Below are 15,000 nucleotides of genomic sequence, written 5' to 3' on the forward strand. Positions count from 1 at the left end.
GAGGAGCATGTCAATAATTCATCATGGGATTATGCTTTGGTGAAGAAATGCTGCTTCGCCCAGAATCCCTTTGGAGCAGCCGGTGCTGTTCTAACGGATGGCCGCCTGGAGGCGCTGGCCTGTGAGGTCGGCTTTAATTGAATGGGTGCCGTCACACGTGCGTCAAGCCAGACACAAGGCCAGGGAAATACAGGATATTAGGTAGGTTTCCTTCAAAATAAAAGCACATAATTAGTTGGACGCTTCTTTACAAGAAGTGTCGCCTGTTGTACAAATGTGAAAATGCAAGATTCATCCAAACACGTGACACGTCCCAGGCGGTCCCAGACAACCCTCTTAAGCCAAATAAAGTATATTAGCGCATCTCGCGAGCACAATGGTCTGGTAAAAATGAGGTGAGGGTTGTAGAGAATACCGGTAACGGTAAACCGATATTATCGTTCACAGTTAAAAATATTTAAACTATTTTTTTGTCAGAATTTACAACCGGTTGTGAAGTAGCTCCCTCACACCGGAAGACAGCTGTTTGAGTTTGCAATAGAATATTAACAAAAGCTGCATTGTATGTGCATTACAGGACTAATTACATAAAATATCATGTTTTTTGAATATTTGCAAACGCAACACATCGTCATGCTTGTTTAGTATTGTATGTTGTACATATTCCCTTACGGTATATTAACTATACAGTCTATTGTGCATTGCTCAAAGTGGCTGGAAGCTGCAAGAGATGTGTTCAATGCCATTGAGTTACAGCAGCAACGGGTTATCTTACATTCAATGAAACAAATACTGCATATAAAATATTGCTTTTATTTAAATTCCGTTTTCCTCAGTTGTATATGTTGTATATGTATGTGTTGTATATGTCTCATTTGCTATTTGGGATCATGCCTAAAGCTATATTTTTGAGGTTGAACTCAGTTTTATTTTGAAAGCTTTTACCGGAAACCAACACGGTCGTCTGTGTGAGTCACATGGTGTTGCCTCACCGAGAGCTGATGGAGCCACAGATGAGAAAGGCAGGAGGAGGCGAGCCCCTCCGGTTGCGCGTCAGCATCCCCGCAAATAAGCATCCGCTGCTGTCACTGGTGCTCCACATACCGAGAGGCGGACGACCGTGACCCCGAAAACAACAATCTAAAGGCAGCTCTTTTTTGTTTTTTTGGGGGGGGGGGGGGGTTGGGTTTTGCATGTGATGCCAAAGAAGAAGAGGCTGCTGTAGAGGAGGCTGCATGGAGCTTGGCAAAGAATGATAGCGAGGATCAAGGCGCGCTGTCCCGGGAGAACTCATCTGACGAGCCGGCCGCGAGAGACCGGGATGCTCCTCTAACGCACCGGGGGGCGCGCGGGCGAGTGAGTACAACGCATCCGATCTGCACCGCTTTCGTTTCGGTTCCACTTTAGGGTGACATCTGGGCCAGTTTTGAAAACCCCGTTTCCACAAATATATATATTTGTATCGCGTCTGCATGTCTCCCACCTGTCTGATCAATCATTCATGTGCTTCTTCGTAAAAGTGCAGCACGAGCCGGTTGGCCAGCGATGTGTGAAAGTTGCCTTTGCAAATTTGGAAAATGGTGCACTTTCTTCTCTTTTTTTACGCCGTGCACACGCCCCTGCAACTTAATGCATGCACGCATTTAAGGTGCATTTAAGGTGTAATGTCGTGCAGCGCATGACAGTAGTGGAGGTGGATCGTGTTCTCTGTTTAAAGTGTTTGATTAGAGCGAACATGTGTTGCACGCTCGCGTCGGGTCGCAGCGCGGTAATTAACAAAGGCTTTTTGTGTAAGTGTGTATGTGTGTGTGTGTGTGTGGGTGGGTGTGTGTGTGTGTGTGTGAGTGTGTGTGTGTGAGTGGCTCTCCTATCACAGGCGCTCATCTTTAATCCGCCGATGGCCCGGAGGGCGTGGGTTGCTGTATGTGATGATAATAGAGGGAAAGGGGCACCAGTACTTACACAGCAGGGCTGATTAATCATGGACTCAGAACTGATGAAGTCAGAGACCAGTGAGACAAAAACATACATTTCATGTTTCATTTTCAGCAGTGAAAAAAGCAAAATGCAAGTTATTTCTTGTCACACAAGTCTGACAATGAAGGATGTCTTGCTTGCACAAAAAGAAGCAGTTTCAATCCTTTCCACCACCACGTCTCTGAATCAGTCTGCCATCATTCCTCACCTGTAATGAGCTCCGCTCGCTGTGCTGCCCAAAGTGTGGGTGTGAGTAGAAGTTGAATGAAATCCACTTACTATGCAGCAAGGGTTCCCATCTCCAGTGTGTGTGTGTGTGTGTGTGTGTGTGTATTTCACCTCATTACACTCATTGTGTTGACTTAAGCAGGAGGGTCACCCCTGAGGCCCCGTTCTCCTGCCGTACTGAGGAGCGATGCCCTGAATCACACCAGCCTCGCTCCGGCTGCAGGAGAAGCACATCGTGAGCGCGCTGGGCGAAGCTGCCGTTCACCACCGAAAAGATTCACGCATCAACGCGGCGTGCGGTTATGTTTGCTGGCACAGATATAAGTCGCCCCCCCCCCCCCCCACCCTACTCACTATACGAGTGGCGTTTTTATTTTTGCTGAGAGGTCCTCGACACTTTGGATCTCGTGCGTTTCGAATTTGCGATTTGAGCTCCAGCTCTGGTTCGACTCTCTGTTTCGCAGCCTGCCCACGCACAGATTGTGTGTGCAGGGCGCTCCTCTATTCTTGGTTGTTCTACGAGCTGACAAAGAAAACTCCCTTACTTGCAGCCTTGTGTGCTGCATTTCTCCCGGGGCGTCCTCAATATTCTCCCCGAGTACGTATTAAACATCACGCATGGTGAGCGGCGGGGCCGAGCACTTTAAGGCAGCGTCAGCCTCCTGCAGAGGGTGACAGAACAGTCAGATGGCCCCCACAGGGCACCGAGCAATTCCTGCTGCTGATGCACCCAAGGCGACAGGACTGGAGCGCTCTTTCCTCCCTCCCTCCCTCCCTCCCTCCGTCATCCGACTTCCATCCCGTCATCCCTTCCCACCTTCATCTTGCAGAAATAAACACTCTCTCGCTCTCTCGGGTTCACACCTGCAACATGGCTTCTGTGCAGGCGGCAACCTCCGATGCGAGTGTCTTAAAACCTGCATTCTCTCTACTGACCAGCAGGGGGCGACTTCTCCCCCGACAGCTCATTTTTACTGAACAGAGCCTGAACGCGTCATCATTTGGAACCTCCGTACGTTAGCTGTTAGCTGCGGTGCTGCTAACGTTATTAGCTCTCCGCCTGCCGATTCCAACACAGATTTGTTGTTCACAACGTAACATTGTAAGTGATCGGCAACTAGAAAGCATAAATGATCATCTGATTGCATATTGTCACTGAGTAATGAGCATGTACAGTAATAAAGATATTATTTAATTTAATCCAACAATGTGAAAGAAAACTGAAGAGATGCAGAGCTCTTCTACACTCTTATAAATAGAGGTGCTAAGTACAACTAGGGTTCTTCAGCTTGTCCTCATAAGAGAACACTTTATAAAGGTTTTACCTGGAACCCTGTCAGAGAGTTCTACATAGAACCCAACATAAAAGGTTACACCTAGAACTACATGTAAAAGGTTACACCCAGAAACCCCAATGAGAGGTTCTACAGACGTTTCGATGGTGTAAAGGTTCCACTCAGAACCCTCTCCAGAGGTTCCGTCCGGAGCCTTTTGTCACGGTCCTGGGGTGTTTTGTTTTAGTTTGAAAGTCCTCTCCTCTTGTGTCTTGTCTTGTTTCACTTCCTGCCTTTGTGGTTGTCTGCCACGCCCTGGTTTGAGTCCATCAGCCTCCTGTCCTCGTGTGTTTCCATTCTTTCCGTGTCCGCTCGTCTGCGTTTCTTACCGGTGTTCCTCGTGTCAGACCTGTTCGTCATCACTTTGTTTTTTTGGCGTCTTTCTTTTGTACTTTGTTTTGCCGCAGTCTGCTGCTTCAGTTCTTGTTTCCTGTCAGTTTTATTTTATCTCTAACAGCTTTCTGTTTTCTAAGCTCGCCGTTTGTTTATTTGACCTGCTCGTCTGGCGCCTTGCATGTTGGTCCACCTTTAAGAACTGAAACCGTAACAGCTTTCCACCTTTCGAAGGTGATAACCAGAACCCACCCAGAGGGTTCTACCGAGCACCCCTTCAATAATCCCTGTTATATCCTTCAGATCTTTCTCCACTCGCACCAGGGTTGTAGTTGAACAGGCCAGCCTGGGCCCACGGGAATCACCTCCAGCTGCCTTTGACCTCGCGGCTCTTAAAACCATGAAGTGGAGAAGACAAACAACCGGACAAATCACGGCGCCGATGACCTCGCTGTTGTTGTAGCAAAACTTAGTGAATTTAAAGTTGTCCTTAAATGCTCTGTGGCTGGATTTAAATTCTCCTTGAAATGCCACTTCGTACGCTCTGAGAAACACGTGTTACGAAAGGGTTCTATCGGAACCATTTGCAGATGAGGAACCTTTTTTTTAATAAAGGGTATTTCAAGGGTTCCTTGTGAGATTAAAGCTTCCATTAAGAACCCTTTTAAGGATTGCTGGGAAAGAAAGCATGGGTGTTAAAATATCCTCCCAGCACCCAAGCACTGATTGTGGTTCATGATTGTCATGGCTTTTTCTGCACCACATCACATTAGACCCTTTAGGAGCCTCATGAGGCCGAATGCAGAACTGGCAGAACCCCCAGGGTGAGTTTCAGATCGAACCCTTGGTTTATGGAACGGTTCTCCGTAGAGTCTAAAAGAAACCCATGAAATATAACAGAGTTCTCTGGTTAGCACCTTTAGAAGCTGGAAAGGTTCTGGATAGATTCTCCAGAGAGGCTTCTGGGTGGAACCTTTGACAGGTGGGTCATGGTGGAACCCTTTTTGTTGGGTTTTAGGTAGAACCCCCTGAAAGGGTTCCAAGTGAAACCAGGGACAAAAAAAAGGTTTTCAGACAGGGACGAGGGTTGTCCCTGTATGGTTCTACTTAGCGTATCCATTTCAAAAGGTGTAGGTAGAGGCTTTTTAAAGAAGGCTGAGAATTGACATAGTTCCTTCATAGCAGGTTATCCTACACACACACACACACACACATATAAACATAAACCTCAGATAGAGACTAGAGCGTATGATGGTGTGTGTCTGAGTGACAATCACAGTGTTAATAAGAGAACAGAGCACCGCGGCTCACAGATATTCAGTCGTTGTCTGAGGCCTTCGGTTGTTTATAAAAGGTGCAAAAGTGTGATGTGAGCTCTACAGATCACGGAGCAAACGGTGCATGAATCCTCAAAGTGTGTGTGTGTGTGTGTGTGTGTGTGCATGTCAGCTGTGTGCCTAATAGCTGAGGGATCTGGGGGCCATAGATTGGCGAGTCAGCCACACAGATGTGCCCTATAGCCTGGACTCGGGAGTTGCTGGGGCCTCGAACTGGACTGCCACCAAGCATTAGTGCCGTGGATCCGTGACCCAAGGGCTCAGGGCACCAAAACCCACTGTCTGCATGGAGCGCTCTCCATTATTAATGCTGCGTGTGTCGGCCAATAAGAGGCAAGGGAAGGAAACGAGGAAATGGGCGGTGAAGGGAGGACGAAGAGGGACGACGAGCAGATGGAAGTGGAATAAATAAACGGAAAATAATTGTTTTTGAATAGTTCTTCTGTGACGTCCTCGTCCTACGGTGAACACAACATGCAGTACATTGAAAAAAAAACAAGATCACCATAGCAACAAGAGATCAAAAGTGATCTTTCAATCGCTCTCCTCTTAGAGACATGAAAGGACCAGTTAGACCTTCATCTGCTTTAACACGTTGTATCTCAGCGTCCACACCGGCTGTGCCGTCACATGTCCTGATATTTCAATCCATGCATCCCCCCCCCCCCCCCCCCACACTTATTAATTGTTGAGTGCACGGTTAGTTTAGTATCCGTCGTCTGTGCACTACCAATCATTTCGGGCTGGGTCCAGCATTGCAGCAGCTTGCCATTAGAGAAGGAGCTCTGTAATTCATAAGTATTGATTCCCGTCTCAGCAGCATTACGGCGTAATGTCCCAGAACACGACGGTGAACAACACAATAAATAAGGCAGCGCAGGAAAAGCTGAGTTTCACACAGATATTCTGTTAACTCCCCATTATGTCAAATGCGATACAATCATACAAGGCGTAATCTTCTTGTTCTGAACACAGCAGCTCCATTATTACATGCAGATAATGTTCTCCAGCCTCTGTTTCCCATTTAGCAGCCGGCATGCTGAAGCTTCTGTCAGCTTTTGGTGCTTTCTAAACGGGAAATTTGCAACTTTAACTACATGCACCAAGTATGCAGTTTTTGGTCCTTATTCCGACAAAATAAATATTGCTAATAAGCTGTTTACATGGCGAATGAAAATTAGGGAATCATCCTCAAAACAGAGGGAATCATCTGGGTCTCATTAGCGAGGACGGGATGCTCCTCTGCTTGGTGCTTCATGCCATTAGAGCGGCACACTTCAACATAAAGACAGAGCGCCTGCTCCAGCTGTAAGGAAGGGGAGAGCGTTACGTAACCGTTTCTCCAGCTGGGATTTGGGGCGTCAAAGCCAGCAGCTTGCCGGCTGCAGGTGAGTTTCGTCAGACTTCGCTTCACACTTCTACCGAGCAAATTTTAATATCAGATTGTGTCCTAAAGACACAAGAGTGGCAGTATGTAGTGCTCTTAATGCAACTAAAACTCCGACCACCAACTGGCAAACACTACTGCGGTTGGTAATGGGCCCATTGAGTCAGCACATGGAGATAATTGAATGATAGCATCATGTGCAGCAGCTAGATAGCAGTATGGAAAACCCTCTTGTGAGCGAAATATCTCAGCATGGAAATAATACAAAAAGTAGATTTCCACTCGGACTCATAGCTGTGATAAGGGACAAGCTGTTCTCCATAATTCGTAGCTGTACCTACGAAGAACAATGCTTTTCCAAAGCCTAACTAAGTAGTTTTGTTGCATCAACCTAACTGGGTTGTTTCCTGTGAAGACGGAAGTTTATTTTGAAAAGACCGTATGCATGTAAGGAGCGGAAATCTACACGTGTTGCTGGAGTAACGTATGTAACAGATATACGAACCGCTGTATGCTAATACGTGGCAAGCATTGACTGTTTATCAGAAGTAGTCGTAGTCATCGTGACGTCACCCATTGCTGTTTTGAAGCCTCGAGTTCGGCAATTTCGCTGTCGCCATATTGGATTACGGCCGTCACCATATTGTTTTTTTTTACAACCAATGAACAGTGACCGTATTTGGGATGCGGAGGAGTGACGTAGAGACGCCGTATACGCCTCTGGTAGCAGCAGCGTCCTGTCAATCGCAGTAGCCCCGCCCTAAAGCATCCCCTGCTTTATGGTCTGTGTGACTCTAAATGGACCATAATCTACTAAATGAACATCACGCTGTATTGAAGAAGATTGAGACATAAACTCATGTTTACAATGTTTACTGAGGTAATAAATCAAGAGAGAAGTAGAGTCATTTTCTCATAGACGTCTATACAACCAGAGGAGTCGCCCCCTGGTGGACACTAGAGAGAATGCAGGTTAAAGACACTTCTGCATCGACTTCACTCGGCAGAACCGGAGATTGCCGCCCAAGAAAGTAATTATGCTGTTTGTAATTTATGCTTTTATTAAATGTTTGTGCATGCGTGTGTTTCACCTTCTTAATCCATCTGTCTGAATTTGCACCTTTCAGTTTGCATATATTTGCACGTTTCTGCTATAACTGGCAACACATTTATAGTGTTGGCATGACTATGAGGTGTGACACTGCCACAAATGCATCTTCCTGTTTGAGACTCGCGAGTTCACCTTTGCAACAGCAGCTGTTTATTGATTCCACTGACAGTCGCACAGGTGTTAGCGACGGAAGATCAGCGTCTGCACTCGGCGAGCGCGAGGACAGCGGTGCGTTCGATGCCGACTGGTTATTTATTCATTAACAGGCGGCGTGCTCCCCAGCTTGGCCTCGGCGGACCGCTTTCACCAGTTTCTGTGCAGGATCGCACAAATTACACACAGCGGGGTCCACCTCCCCCGCCATGCCGACTGTTGTGAGTGAGACTGTAGGGACAGAGGGAGAGCCGGAGGAAGGGTGGAGCCCGGGGCTCCGGGGACCGTGGAGAGGCAGATCCTATATCGATTGGTTTAGTAAGAGAATCCTCGGGCTTTTAGTGCTGCTCCTTAATACGACTGGCTTGTGGAAAGAGAGATCACATCAGCTGAACTCCACTCCAGAGGCTGAACTTCGCAACCCGGTCTCGCCAAACACCGACATATAGGTCAGTGCCCATCGGCGTCTGATAGTGACGCCATTCGACTGAGTCTAATGTAAACCCACCTGCACACTCATTAAACGCTCAGAGCAACCGACAAAGTCGAATAAAGAGAAAGATCGGCCTTTTTGTAGGGCTGCCCCATCTTAGTCTTGGTCTAAGTTGATGAAGATTTCTTTTGTCGATTAGTCGGTTTTGGTTTTTTTCATCCTGAAGGACTTAAGTGGTGCTTTTGTTTGATTCTTGGGTACGTGGAGCAAAATCAAGAGATTTTGAAAGATCTCTTCACACCTTGGCTCGCCATCTTCTCTGTGAGGTCAGTGTGGGTTGTGAACTTTTGTCTCTAAAGTTGTGTGATCCTCCCGAATCAAAACCCGAGCAGCCGAGACTGCGTGTACCCATCACGCAGCAGGATCACGCCATCCAGATCTTGCAGTTTGTGTGTGCTTGCCGCAGCATGGATGTTGTGTTTTTTTTGTTGTTGCATTGACATACTCTCCTTTTTCTTTGCAGCACGTACTCGTATCCGTCTATCTCGGTGTTCCGTCTAGAGCCTGGCTTCAGAGAAACACTGAGCTATTTTAGGAGGCAGCAGATTGCGTTAAGCGAGGAAGTGAAGTGACACAACTGGGGTTGAGATTTCTCGGAGCCTGAAAACCTTGAAAATATCTTTATTTAGTACTTCGCTCCCCTGACGCCTTTGCACCTAGCCACCATCAGATAACGGGTAGCTACGGAAACAGGCGGCACATCAAAGCCTGAAGATACACGACCGCATTATTCTCTCACTTTTTATTGTGTTGCAAAGATGACATTTTAATTCAGGAGGACTGCGTCTCTACACCGAGCTCATCTTACTTCTTGTATAAGTGGTGACATCGTCAAACATAGATGATTCAATTTGAAGAGTGTTGCCGACTAATATAACTTTGACGAATGTAGGACGTATGATGCTCTGTGTGAGAAGAGCCGGGACTATTTTTGGGCTGTTTTTGATGATTTCATTTTATTATTTATGTATTCACCTCCACATGAAAGGGAGCTGAGGTCCCAAGTGGTCTCTTTCTTTTTTCTCTCTCACACTTTCCCTCTCTTTCATGCAAACACACACAAATCCATATTTATTGAGCCATCTGTTACCATTCTTCAGCAAACGCACGTCATCCTTTTTGTGCTTTAACTCGATGCGATCTGCACCTCCATGCAGTTAAGTTCCAATGTAATCTGGCACGTTTGTGTGTGTGTGTGCAGCTCATTGTGTTTGCACATGCTCACACTTGTTTAATGAAAGCACCTGCTGTGTTTGTCCCCTTCATTCACCCATCGGATCGATAGCAAGCTGGGTCTGTCAGCGTGGAGGCTGTCATGGAATCTCTGCTAACCCAATTAACCAAACCGTGCACTAACCCAATTAGCAGCAGCTCTGCACTATATTAACCCCGTTCATACTGTCACACACACACACACACACACACACATCCCACTGGCTTTAAACATGCAGGGCCAGCAGGTCAGACACAGAGTGGAATCACTACTGATATGATTTACTTCTCCCATACTGAGCAGCAATGCCTGTGAAATATTAACGTGTTGTGATTTGTGATGTTTTCCTCGTTGAAATGAAAACGGCGTTGAGGAAACTCACATTACGAATATTACCATTTGGTGAGCACAGCTCGTAGTCAACGTGACGTCACCATTTGGTTTGTGGGCCGCTGTTTTTGAAGCCTTGAGTTTGGCATTTTTTGCCGTCGCCATTTCGTTTTTTTAGCAACCACAAGTGACACCAGAGGGCGGAGCTAAGTACAAGCGAACGCTGAATAAGACATTTTTTAGGCGACCAAAAATGGTACAATTAACTTTCATGAAGTGAAAACACACTGAAAGGGTTAAAGTTTTAAGACAAAACCACGAACAACTCCCGGACCGGACAATGCTGTGGTAGCCACCTGTCAATCACAGCAGCCCCGCCCTAAAGCATCCCCTGCTTTGTGGTCTGTGTGACTCTAAATGGACCATAATGTACTAAATGAACATCATGCTGGATTGAAGAAGACTTGAAACTAGAGATTGAGACATAAACTCATGTTTACAATGTTTACTGAGGTAATAAATCAAGAGAGAAGTAGAGTCATTTTCTATAGACTTCTATACAACTAGAGGAGTCGCCCCCTGGTGGACACTAGAGAGAATGCAGCTTTTCAGAACCGGAAGGTTGTCGCCTGGTGATAACGCCAAGTAGCTAGTATATGTATATAAAGTAGAGCTGCAACTACTAGCCGATCAACTTGACATTAATCAGCAACTATGTTGCTGACCAAATAATAATTTGAGTCATTTTTCAAGGTTCAAGCTTCTCAAATGTGAGGACTTTCTTCATTGTAAACCTACTTTCTTTGGGCTTCGGACTGTCGGTCACCTGAGTCATCCGTGACATTTGCCGGAGAGGTTTTCGAGCAGTGTGATGAGCGGGCGTAGCAGCTCGTCAGCAGCTGCGCTACAGTGGAGGTGTGAGGTGGCCTTGTAAGAGAAGTGTAAAGAAAGGCAGCGTGACTCACTCAGAGAGGAGCCGGCGTTGTCCATTGAGAAGCAACCCACAGAGCTCTCTCCGCTGTCTCCTCCATCTGTGGTGCTGCACCGGATACTCCGAGAGGAGAGGAAGGGGAGAGGGGATGGCAAACATGCATGTGGGTTAACGTTTCAGCAACACACCTGGGTTAATGGTTTTTCCATAAGCCGGCATTGTCGAGGGCGAGCCGGCTTTTAAGACTGAATCAAATCGATGGCTCCTCCGCCGAGGCGGGGAGGAGCGGGGCGACCCCTCTCTCTCTGTCTGCACGGCCACGATAACGCTGCTCAATGGCCGCTAACCGCCTTTCAAATGGAAATGGAATATCCAGTGAAAATTGGACACGGTCATCCGGATGGTACTTAGCACCGGAGCGGTGAATGGGAGGCCGGTCAAAGGGGGCGTGTGCCAGCGCTTTGTGGCCTTTTGTGCAGCTTTTTACAGAGCAAACGCAGCTTCATGTTGTGCTTTGTTTTTATTTTCCTCCCCTCAAATTTGAACGCACCAAAACGAACAGGAGGCGTGTCGCACGGCGAGGCGTGTAAGATTGGATGCAAGCTTGCAAGTGCAGAGAGTGACTCACCCAAAAAAACCACGGGGGCGTCTGCTTCAGACAGCATGCTAACTTACAGTATGCACTCATCGCAGCGCCAGCTCGCTCTTCCTGTGTCTCCTCCACATCTCCTCCTCCCTCTCTCCCTCTCTCCCTCTCTCCCTCCCTCGGCTTGCAAACACAAACATGCACACACCAGACAAACTCCGGCTGAAGCCGGGAGGATTCATGAAGTGCTCGGTCCCGTGAATAAAAAAGCCCCGGGGAATGGATTTAAAATATATTGCTCATATATTCTGCCTGCCCCTAAAGATTAAAGCGCATGTGAATGCATGTGAATGCATGTGTGTGTGTGTGTGATCTGTCAAAAGGAGACACAGTTTGTCTGAATATTCAGCGTGCACATACAGCGTGTCTCGTGTGAGCGTTACGGACCGTAAAGCTGACGAGAGGAGCCGCTGGGCGGGCGCGCGGCGGTAAATGGTTGCATGGAAGGTTCGACATGTGTAACTGCTCCAGTTGGCCCTCCGGAGCCGTCCTCGGGGAAATACGGGGCAGCGGCGCAGGCGGAGACTTATGGGTCTGTCCTACGTGTGCACATCTTTCACTTGTTCGGAGTCGGTGATTTATGCAACACGTGCAACAATGAAATGATTCATACAGATAAGGTTGACGTTTTGAGTTTTGTCTGCAACGAGGATTACATTTCTCCTGATCTGTCTGTCTGTGTGTGTGTGTGTGTGTGTGTGTGTGTGTGTGTGTGTGTGTGTGTGTGTGTGTATAAGTGTCCTTGTTAACATGCACAGTGTGCGTATATGTGGACATGTCTATAGGCTACGTGTGTGTGTGTGTGTGTGCCGTGTTTGTTCAGGACTCCATATGGTGTCAGGGTGATCTGTGCTCTCAGCACTCAGCAGCTGTCTGTGGGCTCAGGGCAGCACACACACTGTATTACAGCCACACAGCCATGCATAGCTTAGTTTATTTCCACCACACCAGTTGACGGAAACAAACCAAATTCATATTTCTTCTTTTAGGACTTTAAAAATATATATATTAAAATTGGATTGATGATATTTTTACACTCTACTGTGTGTAGGTCTGTGGCTTCCCACAAAGCCAACACGTACCGTAAAATGCACCCATTGAGCTGTGGGTTTGAATTCACTCGGGTCGCCACCTCATTCGCCTGTCACGCCCGTCTCTCTCCTGTCTTTCTGTACTTATTGTTCAAATGTGTGAGAATAACAACATGTTTTTGACCGCAGGAGCACAAGGTGCCTTTTTAAAAAACCTCCTCTTGTGCAGAAAGGTCACTGAGTTTCAGTTGTGCTGGTAATTCAAAAAGTATTTTTTCTTTGTTACCATTTATTGAGCTGGAGAGGATTGCACCGTTGGCTCAGAGAGAAGATAAGGGAACTAATTCCTTCCCTCTTCTCCTTCTGCTCTTTGATCCTCACCTTCCGCTTCATATCGCTTTGATTGCCATGTTGATGACGGCTCCTTCTCGCCTCTCCCACTGTGTGGTGCGGTGTGTCAGCAGTTCATCTTCTGTTGGAGGTCCTCTCACTCACACACACACACACACACACACACACACTCCCGACGCACACCCGCCCTCTTCCTTATGGAGGTAAAGTGAGTGCACCAGCATCCGCGATGAATAATTGAGTTCTCTGGCTCCACGCAGAAATAGCAATCTCCCCACACAAGTGTGAAAACATCACTTATTGCCACCGGAGACCTGGGAACTGGCGCTGCCACGTGGGTCTACACGTGTGTGTGTGTGTGTGTGTGTGTGTGTGTGTGTGTGTGTGTGTTTGCACTCATGCTTGTCTGACATCTTGTGTGTTCAGGGTGTAATCCTGAAATCATCAGATGACAAAACCGAAAACTTAACAAAGACAAGATGCAAAACTAAACCCTCAGAAAAACCTAAAACATTTGTGCATTGATAATAGCGGCACAGCCGCTGAGTCGCGTCACTCTTTTATTGAGTGGAGTTGTGGTCGTGGTCTCTGTGGGCTGACATGAATGATTTGTGGGGGCGTGTGACTCTGGGATGCCTTTGAGTCCATCTTGAATCGAGGGAAATATATATTGTTTTTTGATCGCACACAGAAGCAGACGAAACGCGTCTCATATATATTGGGTGAGTTTATTGGGTACAACCTAATAAAAGCCGACCTTTGCGGAGCTCATGATGTACTTGTTGACGGTGTTTCGGCGGCTAGCGGGGACGCTGTCATGCGTTTCTGGAAGGTGTTTCTTATTCTTCCTCTCTTTCTGCAGCTGTGAAGCACATCCTCAATATTTATAGTTTGAAATAAATTGTCGACACCATCTGAGTTGTGAGACCTATTTTTACAGCCTCGATGGATTGCGTTGACGGCACCTCGACTCTCAAAGCTGCTTTAAAAACCTCATAACTGGCGTTATTGGTGCAGCTTAAGCACGCTGTCTGTTCCGTCTCGGTGAAGACCGACCCGATGTGAATCGTCTACGAGGGTCCTGACCGCACGCTCTCCGCGCGAGCGCCTCCCGGGAGCCCTCTGGAGCTCAATGCGAACGGTGACGCGGCAAAGCTGAGGGAGCAGAATCACAGCGAACTGACAAATGAGGCCGAGTCTGACAGGCGGATCCTCAGAGCGCCGCCGCCGTTTGACAGATCCTTCAGCAGAGGAGCCAACGCCCTTCACAGCAGCACTGGAGCTCTTTCATAGCTCTAGATGGTCACACGGAGGCTGCGTGCAACTATAAAACCCTCATGTCGGATATTATACAGATAGATATTATTGACCAGGGGGCGACTCCTCTGGTTGTATAGAAGTCTATGAGAAAATGACTCTACTTCTCTCTTGATTTATTACCTCAGTAAACATTGTAAACATGAGTTTATGTCTCAATCTCTAGTTTCAAGTCTTCTTCAATACAGCATGATGTTCATTTAGTACATTATGGTCCATTTAGAGTCACACAGACCATAAAGCAGGGGATGCTTTAGGGCGGGGCTACACGGTGATTGACAGGTGGCTACCACAGCATTGTCTGGTCTGGGAGTTCTCCGTGTTTTCGTCTCACAACTTTAACCCTTTCAGTGTGTTTTCACTTCATGAAAGTTTTCGTTCGCCTAAAATTGTCATATTCAGCATTCGGTTGTTCTTAGCCCCTCCCTCTTCTGTCACTTGTGGTTGCAAAAAAACAAGATGGCGACGACACGGTGACTACGTCCACTTCTTACATACAGTCTGTGCGTTCACGCGAATCCTGCTCTTAACGTTGATTGGTCGATGCTTTTAGGACGACACACGTCTGGCTGATCTTCGTAGCCGTAATTTGTCGTTGCGGTACTTCCGTGGTTACTGTAACCTAAACCGCGACCTTTGTCTCAACTTAACTAATCGTCTTGTTGCATAAACCGAAATAAGTTGTTTACTGTGGAGACGGAGGTTTATTTTGAAAAGCCTGTATGCATGTGGGAAGCGGAAATTGACACGTGTTGCTGGATCTTTTTGTAGGACGACCGGGAGGACGGCCGGTTTGATCGTTGACGTTATCAACAGGACACGATGAGG

General features: G+C 47.1%; 1 protein-coding gene across 1 annotated transcript in view; it reads left to right on the plus strand.

Annotated features, from left to right (window-relative positions):
- Nucleotides 1–1,244: 1,244 nt before the first annotated feature.
- The window catches only part of LOC306780938 (uncharacterized protein), a 38,079-nt gene continuing 24,323 nt past the window's right edge, over nt 1,245–15,000 (plus strand). Inside the window, exon 1 of the mRNA XM_079273488.1 lies at nt 1,245–1,356. The gene's annotated coding sequence lies outside the window, so the exon portion shown is untranslated. The remainder of the gene's footprint in view (nt 1,357–15,000) is intronic.

Source organism: Melanostigma gelatinosum (assembly GCF_949748355.1).
Source record: "Melanostigma gelatinosum genome assembly, chromosome: 8".
Taxonomy (NCBI): domain Eukaryota; kingdom Metazoa; phylum Chordata; class Actinopteri; order Perciformes; family Zoarcidae; genus Melanostigma; species Melanostigma gelatinosum.